The following is a 25,034-nucleotide window of genomic DNA, read 5'->3' on the forward strand; positions in this document are numbered from 1 at the left end:
ACCAATGTAAAGGGTAGGTGTAGTGGGTATGGGAGTGGAGGAAGAGGATGTGGTTGTAGGAGAGTCAGGTGTGCTGTCTTTGGGTGCAGGTGCTTGTGACGGAGGCTGTCGTGAGGTGGATGGCTGTTGGGTGGGTGGCTGCCTGCGTTTGTGTGTCTTGGAAGAGGGGGTGACAGACACAGTGGGAGAGGACACAGGGGACGTGTAAATGGCAGTGCGGGTGGTGACTGCACATGTGCGGACTGTACTGGAGGGTGTGCTGGTGATGGAAGTACTGGCTGATGGTGGTGTGCATGCAGGTGTGAGTGGAGACGTCACAGGGAGGGAGGAGGGAGACGAGGAGGAGGGGGACACAGGGGTGGTAGTGACTGTTGGCATGTCTGCATCTGGGTGTTGCTTGGGTGAATGCTTGTGTGATCTGTGGTGCTTATGTCTGGATGAGCTGCCCTTGGGTGTTGAGGTGTGTGCAGGCTGGTCTGATGGTGTGGATGGGATAGGCTGAGGAACAGGAGACAGAGACAGGGTGGAGGCAGTCAGAAGAGGGAGGCTGGAAACAGGGACAATGGCTGCCGTCAGTGTTGAGGCCAGAGCAGTGAACGATCGTTGATGGGCAGCCTGACCCGAATGAATGCCCTCCAGGTATGCATTGCTCCGATGCACCTCCCTCTCTACCCCCTTGATGGCATTCAAAAGGGTAGACTGCCCAACAATGATGGTCTGTAGGAGGTCAATGACCTCCTCACTGAGGGCAGCAGGGCTAACATGGGCAGGGCCTGAGGTGCCTGGGGCAAAGGAGATGCCCGCCTTCTTGGGCGAGCGGGCACGGAGCGAAGGATGAGGGGCTGCTGGGAGGGTGGAGCTGGTGCGCTGGGTGGCGGCTGTACCTGTAGAGGCGGGGGGCCCAGATGTTGCCGCCACCGCTAGGGAGCTCCCTTCCGAGGACGTGTCGGTGTCGCTGGTGTCACCACGGGTCCCCGTTGTGGTGCTCCCCTCGCCCTCCATATCACTGGTGACCTCGGTGTCTGTACCATGGCCCACCGGGGCCTTGTGACTTGCAGCTCCCTCGTGCTTCGATGCCAATTCTCCTCCGCCTGATGATGCTAATGCACACATTCACAAGAAGGTAAAAGGGTGGAGGGAGAAATAAAAACAGGTTGAGTGCATGCATTGCCAACACCGTTGGCGGAGAGGACAGACACAGGTGCCTCATGCACTACGCCGTGCAATCGGGGTACACTACTTAGTACTTGTGACTAGGCCAACAGATCTATGGACAACAAATGCGCCCATGGGTGATGCTGGACCATGGAGTGCTGTACTTGGCACCCTACAGAGGTGGGGGGCGGGGGCACAGGGCCATGCCTAAAGGAGGGGACTACACTACAGAAAGCGCCCTGGCCTAATGTCACCCACAGCCCTCCTCCCCCACCCAGACGCCTCCACTGCGTGCAAAGATAGCAGAATGTGCAGGTACTCACCCCCTTGTGTCTGCTGTGATGTCCTCACGCGCCCATCCAAATCGGGGTAGGCCACCGCCAGGATCCTGGACATCAGGGGGGTCAAGGTACGACTGGCACCCCTCCTACGTTGGGAGGCCATCCCCAGCAGTGACTCGGCGGTCTTCCTGGTCCCGCGGCGGATGTCCTCCCACCTCTTTCGGCAGTGGGTGCCCCGTCTGTTGTGGACCCCCAGGTCCCGGACTTCCTTGGCGATGGCACGCCAAATGTCGACTTTCTGATGGGCGCTGACCTATTTGACATGTACAGGGTGGAAAAGAAAATGTCAACATTTTCTGCATGTTAGATTTGTTTGCCCCCCCCTCCCCAACCCTGCCATGTGGCACATGCTCTCATCTGTCGTGCCTTGCACTCCTCATTCGCTCCCCACCCCACCATCTTACATCCACCATACACAACCCAGGCATAGCCCATTCAACGTGCACCCAGTGTACTTACCTGTTGGTCTGGAGGACCGTAGAGAATCCACAAGTTTCTCCAACTCTTCTGAAGTGAAGGCAGGGGCCCTTTCCCCAGTCGCAGCAGCCATGGTATCTTCCAGACCGAGGTCACAGCAGCACTTGCAGTATAGGTCCTCTCCTGTGGATGATCAGGTCTCGAGTGATTAATCAGATAGAAAATGGCGGTCATGCCCACGGCGGTGCGTACCGCGGCGTTGCGTACCGCGACCGCCGGCGCACATCGTCATTGGCTCCTGAGACCCATAGGGTTCAATGTAACCAATGCTGCTTTGCGCCGCGGTCTTCGACCGCCTACCGCCACGGTGTGCCACGCCAGCGCAGTGATCTCACATCCCACTGTCACACTTCACAGGTCAGGCAGCCGCCATTTCAAGGGCCCCCATATCTTAATTTCTACTGCGTCACACAGGCCTAGGCCTTGCATTGCCACTCATACAAGCCTTTCAATGCATAGCGATTCGTGTACTGGGCAAGCTGTGTGAACGAACCTGTGGGTTGCTTGACTCTGTGCTCCATGTTGTCCTTCCTAGGCACCGTCCGCTGGGACTTGCGAGGAGAAGGATGAATCCTCCCGTGTACCGACCGCTGGTGGACCTGTCGACAATGGAAGAACGACATATTATACTTCGATACCGACTTGACCGAGCCACTATACATGAACTATGTGCCCAGCTGGAGCCAGACCTGATGTCCCCCATCCGCCAACCCACAGGGATTCCCCCTCTGGTGCAGGTTCTGTCAGTACTCCATTTTTTGGCAAGTGGGTCTTTTCAGACAACAGTGGCCATGTCATCAGGGATGTCTCAGCCTATGTTTTCTAAGGTTTTGTCCAGAGTGTTGTCTGCCCTGATGAAATACATGCGGAGATACATTGTTTTCCCTGAGGAGGGTGATTTGGCCACTGTGAAGGGGGATTTCTATGCCCTTGGACATATCCCCAACATCATTGGTGCCATTGATGGGACCCATGTGGCTTTAGTACCCCCAAAAGACGATGAGCAGGTGTACAGAAATAGAAAGAATTACCATTCGATGAATGTCCAGGTGGTCTGTTTGGCTGACCAGTACATCTCCCATCTAAATGCCAAGTTCCCTGGGTCAGTGCATGACGCGTATGTCATGCGAAATAGCAGCATCCCTTATGTGATGGAACAGCTACAGTGACACCGTGTGTGGCTAATAGGTGACTCTGGTTACCCCAACCTGCCTTGGCTATTGACCCCAGTGAGGAATCCCCGGACCAGGGCAGAGGAACGCTACAATGAGGCACATGGCCGAACTAGGAGGATTATAGAACGGACCTTCGGGGTCCTGAAGGCCAGGTTTAGGTGCCTCCATATGACTGGTGGATCCCTAATGTACTCACCAAAGAAGGTGTGCCAGATCATCGTGGCCTGCTGTATGCTTCACAACCTGGCTTTGCGACGCCAGGTGCCTTTCCTGCAGGAGGATGGTCCAGATGGTGGTTTTGTAGCAGCTGTGGAGCCTGTGAAGAGTGAAGAGGAGGAAGACGACGGGGACGACACGGACAACAGGGACACAGTTATACAACAGTATTTTCAGTAGCACACAGGTAAGAATCACCCACGCCATTTTACATTTACTTCTGGCCTCCTGCATCTCTACTTTCTGTGTTTCCCCCCAGTTCCTTTTCACTGATTTTTGACTTTCCCTTCCCTTTTCAGAGCTGCATGACCCACAACGTGACCTCTGCTTTGTTTGCCCATGGACTAATGCTTATTGACACTGGTATGTTGTCATCACAATGTAAATGAACATTATTGCACCGTTATGTGTAATACATTTGTAAAGAATACAAGCAGACTCCTGACATTTGAAGTGCAATTGGTGATTTATTTAAAGTGCTGCGTATAGGTCCATGATAGTAAAACGGTGATGGGTGGGGGTGGAGTAATGTCCATGGCAGAGTCCAGTTCTCAGTCGCACAGGTGCATTGTCCATATGCCTGTGGAAGGATGGTGCAGGGTCAGTTCAAGGTTGGACAGGGTGACAACGTGGGACAGTGGGATGACATCAGGGGGTATCTTATGCTGGCGGGGGTCTTGGCATCCTACTCTGTCTTCTTGTGTGATCTCAGGTTCCGCTTGCGGGATGGTTGATCTTCAGCAGGAGGTGGGGTTCTGGTGGCCTGTCGTGGTGTGGGGGCCTCCTGTCCACTAGCGTCGGCGGAGGTGGTAGGCTGTTCGTCATCCGGGCTGGTGACAGGGGCCCTTTGGGGTGCCACATGGTCCCGCAATGTGGTGACTATCTGGTTGAGGGCCAGGACGATGGTCCCCATTGCGGTGCCGATGGTCCTGAGTTCGTCTCTTAACCCCATGTACCGTTCCTCCTGCTGTGCCTGGATCTCCTGGAACCTGGCCAGTACCGTCGCCATCGTCTCCTGGGAATGGTGGTATGCTCCCATGATGGTGGTGAGGGCCTCTTGGAGAGTGGGTTCCCTGGGCCGGTCCACCCCCTCTCGCACAGCAGCCCTCCCAGTTGCCCTGTTTCCCCGGGCCTCTGTCCCCTGGACGGTGTGCCCACTACCACTGCCCCCAGGTCCCTGTTGTTGTTGGGGTGGTGGGTCAGCCTGGGTGCCCTGTAGTGGCGGACACACCGCTGATTGACGCGTCCGCGAGACAGAGGCATGGGCCCGCTGGGTGGGAGCTGTGCTGGTATTCCCAGAGGGGGTTGGGTCTGCTGTGGCCAGTGTCTGTGTGTGGGGAACCGACTGTCCAGAGGTCCCCGATGGTCCGGTCTGGTCATCAGGTTCTAGGTCGACAGAGCTGCTGTCATCACTGGGGGCCTGTTCTGGGGGCGGGATGGACAAATCTGGACCCTCCTGGCCGGTGTGTTGGCGGTCGGGCCCTGCAGGGGTAAAAGAGTATGGTTATTGCTTCGGTGTGTGCCATGGCGTGCGATTTGTGGGTGCCCTTGTCCCCCAGTGCTGGCATTCACTTGTGGGAGGAGTTGTGAGGGTGGTTTGCGAGGGGGGATGGGTATGTGCAGTAGTCATGCTTAGGTGAGGGGTGTCCATGGTTTGTGGTGGCATTCAGGGATTGGTGTTGTGTTGGGTGAGTTGTGCTGGTGAGACATTGGCAGGGAGGATGTGTGCTGGGGGGTTGGAGGTGAGGGCGGGGGTGTGGGTTGGCATGCTGGTGTTTGGGGGGGGTAAGGTAGTTGAGATTAGACTTACCAGAGTCCATTCCTCCGCCTACTCCAGTGAGGCCCTCAGGATGCAGGATGTTCAAGACCTCTTGCTCCCATGCTGTGAATTCGGGTGGAGTGGGTGGGGGTCCGCCGGCAGTCTTCTGCACAGCGATGTTGTGTCTTGACACCATCGACCGCACCTTCCCCCGTAGGTCGTTCCAGCGCTTTCGGATGTCTTCCCGGTTTCTGGGATGCTGTCCCATAGCGTTGACCCTGTCGACGATCCTTTGCCATAGCTCCGCCTTCCTAGCTATTGTGGTGTGCTGCACCTGTGTGCCGAATAGCTGGGGCTCTACCCTTATTATTTCCTCCACCATGACCCTGAGTTCTTGGTCCGAGAACCTGGGGTGTCTTTGGGGTGCCATGGGGTGGTGTGGGGTGGTGTTTGTGGTGATGAGTGTGGTGTGTGTGGTGGTATGTGGTGTTTTGTGCGTGGATGTAGTGTGGGTGATGATGTTGTGTTCCTGTGTGTGCTGGGTTTGTCGATAGCTGTGCTCTCTCTCTCTCTCTCTCTCGCCTTCTCTCAGAAATTCTAGTAGTGGGGGTTTGTGGATGATGTGGGTGTGTGTTTTATAGTTGATTGGATGTGTGGGAGTGGTGTATGGATGTGTATCAGGTGTGTGTATTTGGAATTGTCCAATGTGGCTGTGTTTTGTGAAGGTGTGTGTATTTTGAGCGCGGCGGTGTGTACCGCCAATGGAATACCGTGGATGAAAGACCGCCGCGTGGATTCGTGGGTCGTAATGGCATGGGCATGTTTGTGTTGGCGTGACGGTGGAGGTTTGGCCATCTCCAGTTTATCTCTGACCGCTGATGAGGAGGCCTTCCGTGGATGTCGGGTTTTTGGCGGTTTGGCAGTTGTGGGTCTGAATGCCCGTGGCGGTTTACCGCGGCGGTAGAATGGCGGACTTCTGACCGGCGGTAAGAGCCTTTTACCGCCGAGGTCAGAATGACCCCCTTAGTGCCAAGAGTGGTTCATCCTGCCAAGGACTGAGGTAGTGGATGTCTGAGGTACTGGATGTCTTTCTCCACTGGTTCTGGAGGGGGCTTTGTGCCCAGAGTGCTTCATCCTCCCAAGGACTGAGGTAGTAGATGTCTTTCTCCACTGGTTCTGGAGGGGGCTTGGTGCCCAGAGTGCTTCATCCTGCCAAGGACTGAGGTAGTGGATGTCTTTCTCCACTGGTTCTGGAGGGCGCTTGGTGCCCAGAGTGCTTCATCCTGCCAAATACTGAGGTAGTGGATGAAGTTCTCCACTGGTTCTGGAGGAGGCTTGGTACCCAGAGTGCTCCACGTGCAGTGTGGCTGGTCCCATTTCCTCACATGGGTGTGTGTGCCACAAGATTGCCTAGGAACAGGTAGCATGATATGCCATGGAGGCAGAAACAGACCCCACCCTGCTGCGGCTTCGCCTTCCACCTGCAGGTGCAAACAGTGATGAGAGTCATGCCTCATGGAAGCTGGGCAGGGTCCAGGAAGTCTCCTCCACCCTCGGACGGCTGCCCACTGGAGATGGTAGCCATGTCAGCTGTGGTGCCGTGTCCAAGCACATCCCGGGGCTGGTGGCGGTGCTTGCGGCGGTGTCTGTGGCGGAGGTGCTTGCAGTGGTGCATGTGTCAGCACCTGTTGAGGGACACAGCAGGACGTCTCCTGCAGCCTCGGACGGCTGCCCACTGGGGAAGATGCTGGGGACTGTTGCTGAGGCTGCAGACGTGTAGGTGGCAGTGCAGGTGGTGGTGCTGGTGGCGGTGCAGGAGGCAGTGCTGGTGGCGGTGCTGATGGCGGTGCTGGTGGCGGTGCAGGTGGCGGTGTTCACCGCCGTACAGGTTGGTGTAGTGGTTGACAGAAGGGGTGACTCAAGTCCCTCAGTCGTAGCCACCGTGCCCTGTCCTGACCTGCTCTTCGGCTTGTGTCCCTTCCCCACCTTTGATGGTGCCACAGGTGTCTTGCCACTGTCCCCTTTTGTTTAGGATGAGCCCTTGGTGGCTGGTAGGTGCGGCTTCTCCTTCTGGGATGTGGGCACCTTCTTCACCCTGGCAGGTGGTGGAATCTCCTTGGCCTCGCTACGTGGCACACTGGCAGCCCTGATGGGTGGCGCACTCGATGACCCCGCAGTTGCTGGCACCACTGTGCCTGGGAATTTGGTGGCTGAGGTGCTGGGCTGGGACCTGGAAAGCCTGGCCCTAGGGGAAGGACGGGGGGAGGAGGTGTAGGGAAGAGGTCAATGTTAGCCAGGAAAAGCTTCTTAGACACACTGGGACGGGAAGATGGAGGGGGTTTGGGAGTGGAGGAAGAGGTAGTGGTTGTAGGAGGTGTACGTTTGCTGAATTTGGGTGAAGTTGCATGGGCCGGAGGCTCTTGTGAGGTGGATGGCTGTTGGGTGGGTGTGTGCCTGCGTTTGTGTACTTTGGGAGGAGGACTCACAGATACACTGGGAGAGGATACTGGGGATGTGTGAATGGCAGTGGGGGTGGTGATTGCAGGTGAGCGGTGTGTGGTGATGGGCGTGCTGGTGATGGAGGTAATAGCTGAGGATGTAGTGCATGCAGGTGTGAGTGGAGATGACACTGGGAGGGAGGAGGAGGACGTGGAGGAGGGGGACACGGTGGAGGCAGTGGATGTTGCTGTGTCTGCATGGGGATGGTGCTTGTGGGATGTGTGGTGCTTATGTTTGCCATGTCCACTCTTGTGTGTTGATGAGTGTGCATGCTGGTCTGATGGTGTGCTTGGGATAGGCTGAGGTACAGGGGATTGGGTCTGGGTAGAGGAAGTTTGTGGGGGGGCTGGACACAGGGACAATGGCTTCCATCAGTGCTGAGGTCAGAGCCTGAAATGCTCTCTGTTGGGCTGCCTGCCCAGAGTAAATGCCCTCCAGGTATGTATTTGTTTGTTGCAAATGCCTCTCAACACCCTGTATGGCATTCAAAATGGTAGATTGCCCAACAGTGAGGGATCTCAGGAGGTCAATAGCCTCCTCACTGAGGGCAGAAGGGCTGACTGGGGCAGGGGCTGAGGTGCCTGGGGCGAAGGAGATGCCCACCCTCCTGGGTGAGTGGGCACGGGACACACGATGAGGGGCTGCCGGGAGGGCGGTGCTGGTAAGGGGGTGGCGGCTGTAACTGTTGATGCGGTGGGCAAAGATGTGCCTGCTACCGCAACAAAGCTCCCATCAGAGGAGGTATCGCTGTTGCTGGTGTATGCTCCAATCCCTGTCGTGGAGCTCCCCTCGCCCTCCGTCCCACAGGTGGCTTCAGACTCCGTTGCTTCACCCTCCAGGGCCATGTGGGTTGCAGCTCCCTCCTGCTCCGGTGCCAATGCTACTCCGCCAGATGATGCTAATGCATGCAAGAACAGGGAGACAAAACAAAATGGGGGGGGGACAGAAGAAACACATGTTCAGTGCATGCAACACCACTACCGTTGGCGGACACAACACACAGGGAGCAGCCCTATGCACTAAACCATGCACTAACAGTTCCTAGAAAATTCACATGGCCATGGCGGACGAGGTCTAGGCCCAATTGCTGCACACCTGGAAGTCACAGGAGCCTGACTAGGTGTAAATGGCTATTACCAGTAATGGGATTGGGATGCCACAGAACCTGCCTATCAAGGGACCTAGCCTACCAAGTTCGCCCTGGCCTAGGGGAACCCACAGCCCACTTTGACCACCCAGACACCTAGTAAAGCACGCAGAGTCAGCTGAAGGAGAGTGTACTCACCCCCTTGTGGCTGCTCTGATGCCCTCAAGCACCCATCCAACTCCGGATAGGCTACCGCCAGGATCCGGTAAATTAAGGGGGTCATGGTGCGACGAGCACCCCTTCCTCGTTAGGAGGCCATCCCCAGCTCGGCCTCTGCCGTCTTCTTGCTCCAGCGGTGCAGCTCCTCCCATCTTTTACAGCAGTGGATGCTCAGTCTATGGTAGACCCCCAGGGTACGGACGTCCTTGGCAATGGCACGCCAAATACCCTTCTTCTGGTGGGCGCTGACCTAGAGGAAAAGTGAAGTAAAAATGGTTGTTTCTATCCCGTACATTTCATCTCACGCATTGCAAAACACCTCCCAGCCTGACCCAGACATACATACACACACAATCCTGACATGCTGACCTGTCCCCCTCCCCACCATCTTCCATCCACGACACTCCATACACTCATGTGCCATTCACCATGCTCACAGTGTACTCACCTGTTTGTCTGGAGGACCGTACAGTTGAGTGTACTGGGGGAGGACCCCATCCACCAGTTTCTTCAACTCCTCCGAAGTGAAGGCAGGGGCTCTTTCCCCAGACACTGAGCCATCGTCGCTTGCAGACACAGGTCACAGCAGCACTTGCAGTGTAGGTCCTCTCCTGTTGAAGGTCAGGTATCAAGTGAGGGAACAGTAAGAAAATGGCAGCCACATCTGCAGTGGTGCATACCATCACCGCCAGCGTACATCGCCATTGGATCCTGGGACCCATAGGGCCCAATGTTAACCAATGCTGAATTGCGCCGCGGTCTTCGATCGCCCACCGCGACGCTGTACAACGCCAGCGCAGTTACCTTATTTCCCCTTGTCCCACCTTACAGGTCAGGCAGCCGCCATTTCAGGGGGCCACATGGCATGGAAAAAAACTGCGTCACACCTATTTAGGCCTGGAATACGGACAGATAAAGGCACATTGCGAATTTCCAACATTTTACCAAATAACACATTGTGATACCTAAGTGTTGGGTGACCCTCTGCTCGCTGTTCTCCTCCATAGGGCACGTCTGCTGGGGCAAGTGATGAGATGGCGGCATCCTCCGGTGTACAGACCCTTGGTGGACCTGTCAATAATGGAAGAGAGGCACATCATTATCACCTACATACTTGATTGTGCAACAATCCTGGAACTGTGTGTCCAGTTGGAGCCAGACCTGATTTCAGCTATCCGCCATCCCACAGGAATCCCCCCTCTAGTGCATGTTCTGTCTGTACTCCATTTCTTGGCCAGTGGGTCTTTTCAAACAACAGTGGCCTTGGCATCAGGGATGTCCCAGCCAATGTTCTCTAACATGTTGTCGAGAGTGTTATCTGCCCTGCTGAAACACAAGCGCAGCTACATTGTTTTCCCTCAGGTGGAGGATTTGCCCACAGTGAAAGGTGAATTTATGCCCTGGGACATATCCCCAGCATCATTGGTGCCATTGATGGTACACATGTGGCATTTGTCCCCCCCCCTGCAGGAATGAACAGGTGTACAGAATCCGGAAAAGCTACCATTCACTGAATGTGCAGATGGTGTATTTGGCAGACCAGTACATCTCCCATGTGAATGCCAAGAATCCTGGCTCTGTGCATGACGCTTACATTTTGAGGAATAGCAGCATCTCTTATGTGATGGGGCAACTCCAGAGGCACCGGGTTTGGCTAATAGGTGAGCCCAAGGACTAAATACAGTTAACATAGGTGTCTGGGTATGAGGTTGTTCCTAAGGGTTAGTGTCTATCTAACAGTTGCCCCTCAACATTTGCAGGTGACTCTGGTTACCCCAACCTGTCATGGCTACTGACCCCAGTGAGGAATCCCAGGACAAGGGCAGAGGAACGCTACAATGAGGCACATGGGTGAACTAGGAGAATTATAGAATGCACCTTCAGCCTCCTGAAGGCCAGATTCTGGTGCCTCCATCTTACAGGTGGCTCCCTATACTACTCAACGAAGAAGGTGTGCCAGATCATCGTGGCCTGCTGTATGTTGCACAACCTGGCTTTGCAACGCCAGGTGCCTTTTCTGCAGGAGGATGGGCCCGATGGTGGTCTTGTGGCAGCTGTGGAGCCTGTGGACAGTGAAGAAGAGGAGGCAGAAGAAGAAGATGTCTACAACCGAAACAACATCATCATGCAATACTTCCAGTGAGACACAGGTAAGAAGATGTAACTGCTTCCCACATCTCATACTATTGTTGGAGCTAGTATAAGTCTGTCATTTGCACTCAGTGTATGGACCCTGACTTGTTACTTTGCCTTTCCATTTCACAGATCTGGGTCCCACTTTGTGACCTCTGCTATGTTTACTGCTGGCCTACAGCTGTGTAACATTAGTATGTGAACAAGTACATTGACATTGCTATATTCTAGAGATATCGCAATTACACATTTGTGAAAGCACAGACTTACTCCAGATTGTTTTGCGATTCAAGTGTGTTTATTTCTGTGCAAATAAGTGGAGGGGGGTGAGAAATGGGCTGGGGTGATGGTGGAGGAATGTCCATGGCAGAGTCCAGTCTATTTGTTTCACGGGTGTATTGTCCAATGTGGCATAGGAAGTGGAGCAATGGCAGTTTAAGATGGACAGGATGTCGAAGTGGGACAGAAGGGTGACATTCAGGGGGGTCTTATTTCCTGCGGGGTTCTTGGCAATGTTCTCTATCTTGTTCCTGGATCTCAGGGACCGTTTGTGGGGTGGTTCTCCTTCAGCAGGGGGTGGGGTGCTGGTGGCCTGTTGTTCCTGTGGTGGTGCGTCCTGTCCACTAGCGCCGGCGGAGGTGGAGGGCTGTTCATCGTCCATGCTAGTGTCAGGGGCCCATTGGTGTATCACTGTGTCCCTTCTGGTGTTGACAAGTTCTGCCAGCACCCCTGCAATGGTGACCAGGGTGGTGTTGATGGACTTCAAGTCCTCCCTGATCCCCAGGTAGTGTTCCTCCTGCAGCAGCTGGGTCTCCTGAAACTTGGCCAGTACCGTGCCCATGGTCTCCTGTGAATGGTGGTAAGCTCCCTTGATGTTGGGGAGTGCCTTGTGGAGAGTGGGTTCCCTGGGCCTGTCCTCCCCCTGTCGCACAGCAGTCCTCCCAGCTTCCCTGTTATCCTGTGCCTCTGTCCCCTCAACCATGTGCCCACTTGCACTGCCCCCAGGTCTCTGATCATCCTGTTTTAGTGGGTTTGCCTGGGTTCCCTGTAGTGGTGGACACACTACTGATTGAGGTGTCCTGGGGACAGAGGGATGGGCCCGCTGGGTGGGTGCTGTGCTGGTGATTTTCTGAGGGGGGAGGCTCTGTGGTGGTTTGTGACAGTGTCAGGGGAACCGACTGTCCCGAGGTCACTGATGGGCCGGGCTGGTCATCTTGATCCAGGCGTGCAGAGCTGCTGTCATCACTGTGGGCCTCTTCTGTGGGTGGACTGGATATGCCTGGCACCTCCTGTCCAGTGACGTTGGGTATGGGTCCTGTTGGGGTGTGAATGCATAATCTTAGTATCTGTGTGTGCCATCTTGTGCAATGGGTGAGTTAGCCTTTACTCCTTTGCCTGCATTATTGGCTTGGCCCTTGTGTGATTGGTGATTTTGGGGGATGAGTGAGTCTCTCTACTGGACATGCTTTGGTGATGGGTGTCTATGCACTGGAGTTACATGCAGGGCTTGATTTTGGGATGTGTGGGTTGTGGTAGTGGGGTATCTGTGGGGTGTTGGGGTGATGGGTGTGAGGGTGAGGGTGGGAGTATGTGATGGCATGCAGGTGGGGTGGGGTGGGGGGATATGGTAGTTAAGATTTGACTTACCAGAGGCCAGTCCTCCTGCTACTCCTGCGAGGCCCTCAGGATGCATGATCGCCAAGACTTGCTCCTCCCATGTTGTTAGTTGTGGGGGAGGAGGTGGGGGTCCACCGCCAGTCCCTGTACAGCAATCTGGTGTCTGGATACCACAGAACGTACCTTCCCCCATAGGTCGTTCCACCTCTTTCTGATGTAATCCCGTGTTCTTGGATGCTGTCCCACTGCGTTGACCCTGTCCACGATTCTCCGCCATAGCTCCATCTTCCTAGCAATGGATGTCTGCTGCACCTGTGATCCGAATAGCTGTAGCTCTACCTGGATGATTTCCTCCACCATGACCCTGAGCTCCTCCTCAGAAAACCTGGGGTGTCCTTGAGGTGCCATTATGTGGTGTGGGTGATGTGTGAGGTGCTGTCTGTTGTGATGTGTGAGGGGATGTGTTGGTGTGTGTTGTTTGAGGTGCGTGGATGTTGTATAAGTGATGGTGTTGTGTGTCTGTGGATGCTGGTGTTGTGTTAGCTAATCTCTCTCTCTGGTCTTCTTTCAAATATTTGATTGAAAGGGTTTGTGGGTGATGTGGGTGTGTGCTTTATATTGGATTGGGTGTGGTGTGTGTATGTGAATCAGGTGTGTGTATTTCGAATTGTCCAATGTGGTTGTGTTGTGTAAATGTGTGTGTATTTTGAGCGCGGCAGTGTGTACCGCCAATGGATTACCACGGTTGAAATACCGCTGCGTTGATTTGTGGGTCGTGATAGTGTGGGCGTATTCCTGTTGGCGTGAAGGTGTGGGTTTTGCTATCGCCAGTTTATCACTGACCTTTCGTGTGATGGACTTGTGTTGGTGCCTGTATTATGGCGGATTCCGAGCTGTGAGTCGTAATACCTGTAGCGGAATTCCGCAGCCGCAACAGTATGTTGGCGGTCTTCTGCACGGCAGAAAGCGGGATTTACCACCAGGGTTGTAATGAGGGCCTTGGTGTCAAATATTATGCTTTTGTCTTCAACTTTAATGAACAAGAGGCTAAATATTTACTGGATATTTTTGGAACAGTGTACTCTAATTCACATAAATATTTACTGGGACTACATTCCACCCACACTTAGCTTTCACAGTGATGCCACTGAACCTGATCAATAAAACACTCCTTCCATCATCTCCCTGTTAGGTAAGGTAAGGAAGCTGTAGCCCTCACCAACGACCTAGTTTTCATGGTGTAAGGAGGGACCCGAAGATGAAGCATGCCACCTCGAAGAGGTTGGGAGTCTTCATTCTAAATAAAGAATATTTCTTGTAGATTAGAGATGTAGGATTGAGACTGAAAAGTTTTGGTTTTGACCAAATGCACTTTTATGCGTAGTACATCTCCTATCACAACACAACAGTGCAGTAAGCCAATAAAAGTAAAGCTGAATAATCAATAGAGTCATATCAATGGCAGTCTATATTTGTCGCAGCAGTGAGCAACAAGACCTTCATTCTTATTTTTAACAGCGTAGAAAGGTACAGTCTTAGAGTAAGGCAGGGCAGCGATTTGCACTGCCTTGCCTTACTCCATATCTATGGCAGGCCTCTGAAAATCATATGTAGCATGAATAATCTACTCATCCTAATTGTAATGTATTTGACACGTAAACGGGTCTCAGATTGTGTGATCCTAGGCAAATGGTTTACAGTCGCCTTTTTTTCATTCTCACGTATGATTGCACCTTCAAATATGTGAGCTCAGCATTTCTGCAGTACAAACAAACTAGTTTGTTTGATCAAATAGACTAAAGTTTGCTCCTTGTATCACAAGAATCTAGACCAAATATAGGGGACACATGACCCATGAATTCTTTTAGTTTATTAACAGCATTGCCATCAGGGGAGGAGTCTTTCTCATGTTATTTAAACACTCACATTTAATAGCTATATTACTAAACTGTGATGTGGTAGCATATTGCTATCTACACACAGCAAATTTCCAAGGAATGTCCAAAAACCTTTCCACTAACGTGCAACTTTATTGATAAAACTATATAGTGGGTCATTCTGACCCTGGCGGTCCATGACCGCCATGGCGGAGGGCGGCGGAAGCACCGCCAACAGGCTGGCGGTGCTTCCTGGGCGATTCTGACCGCGGCGGTAAAGCCGCGGTCAGAAAAGGGGAGCCGGCGGTTTCCCGCCGGTTTCCCGCTGGCCCAGGGAATCCGCCATGGCGGCGCTGCTTGCAGCACCGCCATGGGGATTCCGACCGCCTTCCCGCCAGCCTGTATCTGGCGGTGTCCACCACCAGAACCAGGATGGCGGGAACGGGTGCCGTGGGGCCCCCCAACAGGGCCCCACAAAGATTTTCACTGTCTGCTGTGCAGACAGTGAAAATCGCGACGGGTGCCACTGCACCCGTCGCACCCCTGCAACTCCGCCGGCTCCATTCCGAGCCGGCTTCATTGTTGAAGGGGCTTTCCCGCTGGGCCGGCCGGCGGTCTTCTAGCGGTCGCCCGCCGGCCCAGCGGGAAAGCCGGAATGGCTGCCGCGGTCTTTTGACCGCGGAGCGGTCTTTCAGCGGGAACCGCTTGGCGGGCGGCGACCGCCGCGGTCAGAATGACCGCCATAGTGTATTAACAATCTGTGAAATTTGGATTTTCAAAAACATATCCTTTGCACATCAACACGCAAAGGATTCTGATTTGTTTTCGTCCTATTAACATATTTTTTCCATCACAAACAAATATACAAAATAGGCTTTCATAACTAATTAAATATATTTTGAAATGTTTGCACAGTTGACTTAGTCAATTAAATGTTGTGTGTTAGGTAAAATCTGACACCTTATTTCCTTTTTACAGCAGGTCACACAGTTCACCTTAGAAAGTCCTGGAATTCTTCAGTCTGAAGGAAAATTAAGTCTAAGACAAACTGACTTTTGACCTCTCTCTGTGAACACAGAGAAATGTGGCATAACAACAAGATTTAAAGTAATCTTTTATTGCCCCTCCACTTTTCAACTGAATAGAACACCTGTTCTTTGTCAACTCACCAGAAAGGGCAAGTAAGTCCTAAAATTAGCTCGACCTGATCAAATAAGACTTGCCATAGCGAGTTTCGAGTAGTTTTTTTGAGCCCTGTATGAGGTCATGCAAAGCCACGCAGGGTGGCTTTACGTCACCTCACAGATATGACTGTGTGGCCTGCGCCACTGGAGCATCGTAAAAAGTGATGTTCTGGTGGCTCTTGTAAATGAGGCCCTCTGAGTCAGCCACACCATGAAAGGGAAGAACGGACAGAGAAGTAACCTACCTGTACCAGTGTGCAGTTCCAGGTGGTGCATCACCTAAAGGAACATGAAATCCGCAGAAGGAGAGTTAGTTTTACTTTCTCTGCTTTTGTGCATTGCACATGTTTCTGAGGTCTGAAGAAAGACATTCTGCTTCTGATCCTGGGAGTGGTGGCTGACAAAGAGTGTGAGTGTTTCAGGCGCAGCAGCGTAGTGTTTTCAGCTTAGGTATAAGATGTAGGAGGCTGACCTGGTTTGTAGTGGGTACCTAAGGTACTTACACATTATACCAGGTCCAGTTATCCCTTATCAGTGAAATGTAGTCAGTATCTAGAAGCCAGGCTGTCTAGAGGTAGCTGTAGGCAGAGCAGCCAAGGCTGAACTAGGAGACATGCAAAGCTCTTGCAATACCACTGTAGTCACACAGTACTCACACATGAAAGACAATACTCAGTGTTACAAAAATAAACTTACTCTATTTTACTCACACAATGCCAAAAATACTTTGTAGGCTATACTCCCTTAGGAGGTAAGTAAATCACACAATATATACACCAGTAACCAGAAACAGGTAAGTATACAGCAGGAAAACAGTGCAAATAGTGAAAATCACATTAGGTTGCAATGGGCCTGGGGGAACACAAACCATATACTAAAATAGTGGAATGTGAAAGTCCATTTCCCAACTAGGCAAGTGTAGTGTGTAGAGGGGTGCTGGAAGTGTAAGAAACACCAAAGGTAAGTAAAATACCACACCAGAGCCCAGGAAAGAAGGATTAAAACACAGCAAGTTTCCTAAAACACACTAGAAGTCATGATAGAAGATAACACAAGAACCAGAAGAGACCGCAAGACGCCAATAATGGATTCCTGGACCTGATGCCATCAGGCAGCAGGCAGAAATTGGGGTTAACATGCCAAAAAGAGTGTACTTTCCTGCATAAGACAAGTAAATAGGGTCTCATGTTAAGGACTTAACAGGAGGGTAGCTGGAGCAGCTCCCTGGTTTCCTCATCATGGTGACTTGAACAGCAAAGCATCACTGTTTTGAATCAGCAGCAGAGCACAGCACATTTATGTTTTCTCAGAGCACAGTTGCGAAAATAAAAGCGTGCGTTTCAAAGACAAATGCAGAGGAACCGTGCATTCTGAATTTTTATGATGTCTTCTTTTCCCCCAAGTGTCACACAGAATCCACTTCTGCTTTCCTTGCTTCCAATGGGTGGTATGTAACATTCACTCTCAGTCGGTGTATTTCCTCCTCTTCTTTACCAAGCCCTCCTCTCACCCCCTTCCACTCCACTTGTTAGTCATTCCTTGTGTCCCAGGTTAAAACAAAACGCACGGAAAATGAAAATGTGCCGCCCTAACACTTGTTCGAATTTTAACAACAGATATTATTGGGGTACAGTTCAATGGCCAGATGGCCTCCTGGTCCCGGGTGCCACAGCAACTGCTGCACTTATTTTAGCCACATTTCTTCCCTCATTTAACACATCTCATTTTCTAATCAAGCAAAGCTTTTGGGAGTGTGTGTGGGGATTGCCAGGACTTATTTTTAAAATGATAAGAATATACTAGAAATCCTTAATGTTGTGCGGATATTTTTCATTTTTCAGAGAAAAGGGAACACCAGGACAACCTTTCTAACATTACATAGTGTATGGAACTCTTTACTAAGATTTCCAAATTTTGTCCATGAGTAGCTCATCCTCAAGACATATGTTGTTAATGTTAGAAGTGTTTATAATAATACAAACAGGGCTACATGTACCAGAATGCAACAAGGATATTTACTGAATGATGAACTTGTGCATGGTTTTAGGAAAAGGGAGCTATGACTGCTTGGCATATGTTTGGGAGGTGAATATTGCATCATGCACCTTTTTAAAACTTGAAAGTGTCATATCATGCCCAAATTACAAAAAAATGGTCAATTAAATATTGCAATCATTATGGAATAAGGGCCAATGTAATAAATATGCACAATGCAATGATATAACTGTATGCTGGTTTGTCATGCGCTGACATGCTGCAGATGTTATTGCTCGGTCTGTATAATTTAGGAGTATGATACTGGACCCATGCATGATAAACTTATTTTTCATCTCAAAACTGTGTGTCAAAGGACATTGCATTCCACATTTTCTTGTTAAACTGTGATGTATGCCATGTGTTTGGGGTATAAAAGGTGGTCCCCCTTTCAATAATGTGCCAGGCTGTTTCTTCCAAGCACCTCATCAGCTTTTAACATTGCCTTACGCAAAATTTTAAAACTGGGTAATATTCATGACTTTCAGACTGTGAAAAGGATTTTCTTATTTTGAAATCAGGTTATATCTTGAAGTTAATAACTGAAATGCATTTAATTGGATGACGAAAATAACAGTTCAGTTTTAAATAAAAATGCAGATGGGGTTTAAATATTAGTATAGTGTGGGTTTAACATGTGCAGAGGTGTACAATTGAACCTTAATTTGACCTATAACTGGACATTGAACTGTGCAGTTATGTTAAATAGGCAGCATATAATGTGTGCTTTTGCTGTTGGACTTTAGATACCTTCCAGTTGGTTTTATACGCTACACTAAATTGCTCCATTTAGCACATAATACTGTACTTCAATTTGTACGTCAACCACCCTTGGACATAATCTAGGGGTCGCAGCTGCGACTGCTGACTTGCCTCTTGCGACTCTTGACACTGCTGTTGCAACCCCTGGCCTCAGAGGTTGCAAAACCGGTGCCAAGAGCAGAGAGGTGTCTTGTATTATCACTATCAGGCTTCAACCTAATTTTCCGCTCATTTTTAGTACATTAATAGTGAATAATAGTTCACTATTAGTGTGATAGAAAGTAGAGCAACAGGGTCTGAAACTGACCTTCATTGGCATCTTAAGTAAGAAAAATAAAATGGCTTTCAATGTATGAGGTGTGTGTGTGCATACAGGGGTGGCTCCTCCATTGGCGAAGGAGCGTCTCCCGCCCTGCTGCTAGCTGCGACAGCTGCAAACCTTTTACCAAAAAACAATAATAAGCACAGTTTATTATCGTTTTTTTGGTTAAAGAGGCGGGGCCAAGGGGGTGACGAACAGTGAAGGGGAGTGCCCATCACTCCACCTCAGGGCGCATGTGTCTTTGGCCGGCAGTCTCGGGCCGGCCAAACACACATGCGCAGTAGGCTCTCTCCGGCCCAGCAACACAGTTGCAGGGCTGGAGAGAGCATGAACAGGTTCCTAGTCTGCCTGGGAGCACCCTGGCTGGGTGCTCAAAGCCAATCCTGACGCTGTTTTGAGCAGCGTCAGGATTGGCTGCAGGGCAGGCTGGGAGCCTGTGCCTGCAGCCTGGAGCTACAAGGGACAGAGTAGCGGTGTGGCGGCAAAGGAGGAGGTAAGTGTTTTTTTTTAATTGTTTTTAATTAAATTTGTATTTATCTCCCCCACTCCCCTGTGCACCGCCCTGCCCGTTCTGCTTCTCGTGAGCCGCAACTGTGTGCATGTGAGAGTGAGTTTATGTAAGAGAGTGTGTAAATGTATGAGCATGTATATTTGTATGTGAGATTGTGTGTGTGTGTGTGTGTGTGAGTGAGTAAGTATAACAGAGTCAGAATAGAATGGGTGAAAGATTGCAAAAGAGGGAGTCAGGTTAAGATTGAGGGCAAGCACCTGAGTGAAATTGAATGAATGCAAGTGAGTGCTAATGCGTGAGACTGAGTGCGAGTGAATGACAATGACTTTTGAATAAGTGAATGTAAGTGAGGATGAGTGAGAATGTGTTGTTATGCTTGCAAGGCTGCTCTTTAACCTGCATGTTTATTGGCTTAGAGGATCACCTACAGCAAAATGCTAGCGCTGGCACACAGTAGGTACAATTTTGGCCTGGGGCACCTGTGAAAAATGCTAGGGTTGCCATACTGGAAGAAATACTTGGCATAGGTGGCGCCTGTGGCAAATTGCTGTCACTGGTACACTGAAGGAAATTCTTGGCATATCGGAGGACAACAGTGGTATATTCAAGGGGGCCTCCCTTGACTAATTGCGGTTCTCGACATAGTAGATGTAATGTTTGAAATAAGGATCCCCTATAGTACATGTACGTCAGTACTAGCAAAATTATGGCCATGGAATATTTTATGTAATGATTGGGCAAAAGGGTCACTCATGGCAAAATACAGGCCCTAGCACAGCACCCAGAGAACATTTTAAAAACATAATTGGGTTAATTTTTAAGGACTGTGAGGTTTCAGTAACTTAGAACACCATGAAAGGTTTTGAATATTTAATGAGTGTGTTTTCAGAGCCATGGATTTCAGCAAATTTATATGAAAATTGTGTGTTAAAATGTACTATTAGAGCCAATTTTTTTCAACATTTTCTCAAGGAGAGAATCACCACCCTCCGATCTTCCCTAGACGATGTCAGACCCACGCTTGCTTAGTAAAATTCAGGTAGTAATTCCCTTGGCATATCATGTCAGCACATTTATATACATAATAGACAAAATAGACATTTATTTGTGTTGTGTTCCTATGTTAATCATGCAATTATTCTCAAACTTCAGCAATATAAATTGTTGTGATGTTATCACGCTTAAGGTCATGTGACCACTCTCTGGGATGATTCAGGGTCATAGGCATATGATGTCACTTCCTAAGACAACAATGAGGTGAAACGGTAGTTTATGTCACATCCGCTACCCCTGGCATTTTAGTGAATCAATGTCCATGCGCTGCTTCATCTTTTCTTCTCTCTGAAAAAATGTGTCAGTCGGCCACATCAACCCCCTTGGTGCATGTGTTCTTTGCTCATGGAAGCTAATCGACAGGGGTGAATTCAGGCCATGCTGCTACCACTGCGCATCAGACCCATACTTGGGCCCACATTTATGAAGCATTCATATTGTCCTTGTCTCACAAAAGGTGAAGAAAATTTAAGATGTATTATAGGGTAATTATTTTGAGTTTAAGACTGAGCACAACCACTTAAGGACATTTTTACCAAGAGGGGTATTTAATTCATAGCACATACAAATTAAAAAGAGATGTATTGTACTTAAAGAATTTGATTTTGTTTTGTCATATGGTCCTGGTGCAAGTAATTCTGTGGCACATTATTTTCCTTGATTGCGTACTGTTCAATCCAAAGATGAACAATGGATAAGTGACTTTTCCGATGAGGATGCCTGTGACGAGAAGAATGTATGCATGATCACTGGTGGGATCATTCAAGAAGAGGAATAGAGAAGTGAGCTGGAAAATAATCAAACCTTGCAGAAGGTGATTGGAATTTTAAATGGGGGTTGGAAGGCCCAAGGTGATAGTGAAGAAGAGATCAATTCTTATTGGAATATGTAGGATGAGCTTTCTCTTATGGATGGGTTAGTCATGAGAGGTAGCAGGCTAGTGCCGCCAGGTATTTTGAGACACAAATTGAAAATGCCCATGAGAGTATTCTGGGCATCAAAAACAAAGGAGAGGGTTGCAGAATAATATTGATGACCAGGTATTGATCTGAAGATTGAGAGAGTAATACGGGATTGTTTTGATTGTGTTAACAGTGACACCATTTTGAAATGTAAAACTCAACCTGTGGTTTTATAGGAGCCCATTTCTGGGTCGTTGGTTAATATTGCACTGTACTTCATTGGTCCCATCAGAATTTCATCATTAGACAGATACATCGCAACTTACATGGACACGTACTCTCAGTGACCTGAGATATAAATTGTGAATTCAGTAGAGACACTGGATATCACCATTTTTCTTGATGAGCTATTTGAGAGGAAGGTTTCCCATACACTTTACTAACAGATATTAGAGTGCAACTTACATATGAAGTTATAGAGGAATTTTTGAGTGTAAGGGGAATTAAACAGTTTTATGCCATACTGAGACAAAGACATGATAGAATGCTTTAACAAAGTACTAAATGAAGATATCCAACATTATTTAGAGTGTGATTTGAATTGGATGGATGAGTTGAAGAAGAAGCTGAGAATATATAGGTTGACTCCACATTACACTTCAGGTATTTCACCTTTTGTATTATTTCGGAAAATAACTTTTTGTGTGTATACAAGGGGAGTGAATGATAAGCATTCATGTAAAAGACAAACCACGTCCAGTGCTGAGGGCTGGAAGGAGAGAGAGAAGGAGAAAATGATGAAAAGGAAATTGGATTATGACCAACTCGAGTCTGTCAAGGTGACAGATGTATACGTAGGTGATTGAGTCAAAATGAAGAAGTGAAGTTAGAAATATATTGCTCATTTGATTTTGTTTCACACATCAGCCCTCCACTATGTCACTTGATAAAGTCCATTCAACTTACAAGACTGTGCTTCGGATAATGGACATGCAATTTTAGCTCCATCAATTTCACCCCATCAGACCACTATGTGTGTAAGAGTTAACCCCAGCTCCCTCATGGTTCCGGGGCATCTACAAAATAAACTTGTGGTCGATTTCTCGCTACCAAGAGTTCAGATCTCGAGAATTCATTTTTGATGATTTGAGACTTATAAATGAACATCTACCATTCAGGAAAAGACTGAAGACTTAACAAGAGTCCATTATGAACTCATGCGTTAAACTTTCCTTTTTTCTGTAAAAAGTTTGAACTTCATTACCTGCTCGGAAGCCATATTTCTATGGTAAAAACACAAATAACACAAAGGTGAATGTAATGCTATATACTTTACACATAGTTGGTGTAGAATATAGGTGCATTATTTAATGATCAAGGGTTTACTGCTGTGAAAGAGCACATAAAGCATACCCTGAGACTTATGTCAACTTTATGTGCAATTGAAAAAAGTTTTTCACACAAGTAAATGCTGCAGAATATAGATTCTGTGCACAGTGAGGTGGTACGCACAGTGAGATGCTGTAGAAGGCAGTGTTGCAAATAGGGAAGTTTTGTACACTGAACCATGTCGCATATAGAAGCACAGGTGCTGCACATGTAAATTGCGCAAAGTTAGAGGTGCTGTCCCCAAGAAGGTGCTGTATAATTTGAGAAGGAGCACTGAGCTACTTTTTCTTGTGCCTCTTTTTCCATGGTTTCGCTCTTCTTTTGATACCAGTTACCTAACTACTTCCTGCTACAGCCAGCTACAGTGGCGTAGCATCGATGGCAGCGGTAAACAACAATATTGATTATTAGTGCAAACTGGGGATATGTGATCTCCCTCACTAATGGATGTTTATATATTATCAAAGACGTTGAGGTGAATATTAAGACTTGCACTGCAGTACTGATTGCCACTAGTACCAGCAATATTCAAAAGACCTTTTCAACCTGGATTACAAAGTCATACAATAAAAAACACAATCATTTTTATTCCAATGTCCAAAACACAATGATGTTGCCGCACTTTAATTTAAAGACCTGTGTGCATTTGTGGTCTGATAAGCTTTACATTGGGGAAAAGCACACTAGAACATAATCTAGTGGAAACTTAAAAACAGAATTAATCAGTTGTTCTAAACAGAAACAAATTTAGACAGAGCAGGCACATTTGTAATTTGTAATTGGCAGTTTACATAAATTAGTAAAGAAAGATTTAGATTTGTTCAATATGTTGGATAATCACAGAAACTAGCAGCATGTTCCTATATTTCAAAAAACATTTCCACCCTTCAAACAAGAATTGAGTAGGAGAAACCAGCTCCCTCTCTGGTCCTTGCCAAAGCCATCTTCCTTAAACACTGTTCTCTGTGCCCTGTTTAGAGAACCGGCATTCATCAAAACGAACAGAAGGGGTGTGAAGGAAGCACCGTTCAAATTATACAGGTCCCAGTAAAGTGCTACAAAAATGTAAAAAAGCAATTTCAGTGCAATGCATTCTAGGAAAAACAATACCTTGTTAAATTGGCGAGAATCCTACACTAAGTACATCCATTGACAGGAAGGCCTGTGGACAAAAAGGAAGGAAAACACGCATTGGCAAATCCAATAGGTCTTGCCTTTGGGACCTATTGACTTTGCTGATTGTCTTTAGCGGACGCTGTGCTGTATAAAAAAAAAGAAATCTGATCTGTGGCTGCCCGTGTAATTTTTTTAATCTACTGATCTGAATTAGAACTGTAGTTAAACAGAAAAAACACACAAAAAGAGTGTGTTTCTTAAAAGTGGACAGTGGAAGCCAGGGGGGGGGGGTGGAAGCCACAGGGCGTGCAGAAGCAATACTTGGGACTGGAAGCAACACCGAAGGTGGATGCATGGACGTTGTAGAAAGCCATGTGGGGTCTACTATAATTTGTTGCCCTGCGAGGTCGGGCTTTTGCCCAAGTTATTAAATAAAGATCAGGGCTGCTGACACAGCAATCCTGTGGCGATCAGCACGGTGTCGAGTCATTGTATACAACAGGACTTGATGTTACAGTGGCGACGAGGCGGGAGCGGTACAATACAAAAAAAAAATACACAACTTTTGAAAGCTGCACCGAACACCGTGCGGAGGTAGCAAACAGCGCCTGCACTACACGTCGGCTCACCTGCTATCTGGGGAGTGCGTGCAAGGTGCACTTGGCGAAGCAGGAAGACGGCGGCTGTCTGGGCCTAGCGTTGGCTCTGCATTCACTCCGAAGGAGTCACGCTAGCCAAGGCAGGCGAAGCGCACAGTGGACGCCGGTCAAGTGCAGGAGGCCGCGGTCGAAGCAGCAAGTGACATGGCCGTGCTGTTGATAGGCCCCGACTACAAGGACCCGGAAAGGCAGCCACAACAGTGCCAGAAAAAAAATAAGAAAAAACAAATGATGAATGAATAAAACAACGTGGCAACACAAACCCCTCATTGTGTGCACCAGGTGAGAGGCCTTTTTCCTCCCCAAAGACATACCAGACTCTCAGCTCACACGCAAGTGGAATCCTCTCCACATGGGCTGCATTTCCTATACTGGGCTGATTAGAGGCCGAGACTATAAATAATCAAAGAGAAATCTAATTAACCTCAAGGGGTGAGAGATGTTTGACCCTGCTGAGTGTGCAGGAGGTGCAGCACTAAAGGCACACGTTCTAGGGGAAGGACGGCACAAAAGGGGACGCTCCAACATAATACAACAAAAGAAGAAA

This window comes from Pleurodeles waltl, chromosome 10 (assembly GCF_031143425.1).
Source record: "Pleurodeles waltl isolate 20211129_DDA chromosome 10, aPleWal1.hap1.20221129, whole genome shotgun sequence".
Lineage (NCBI taxonomy): Eukaryota > Metazoa > Chordata > Amphibia > Caudata > Salamandridae > Pleurodeles > Pleurodeles waltl.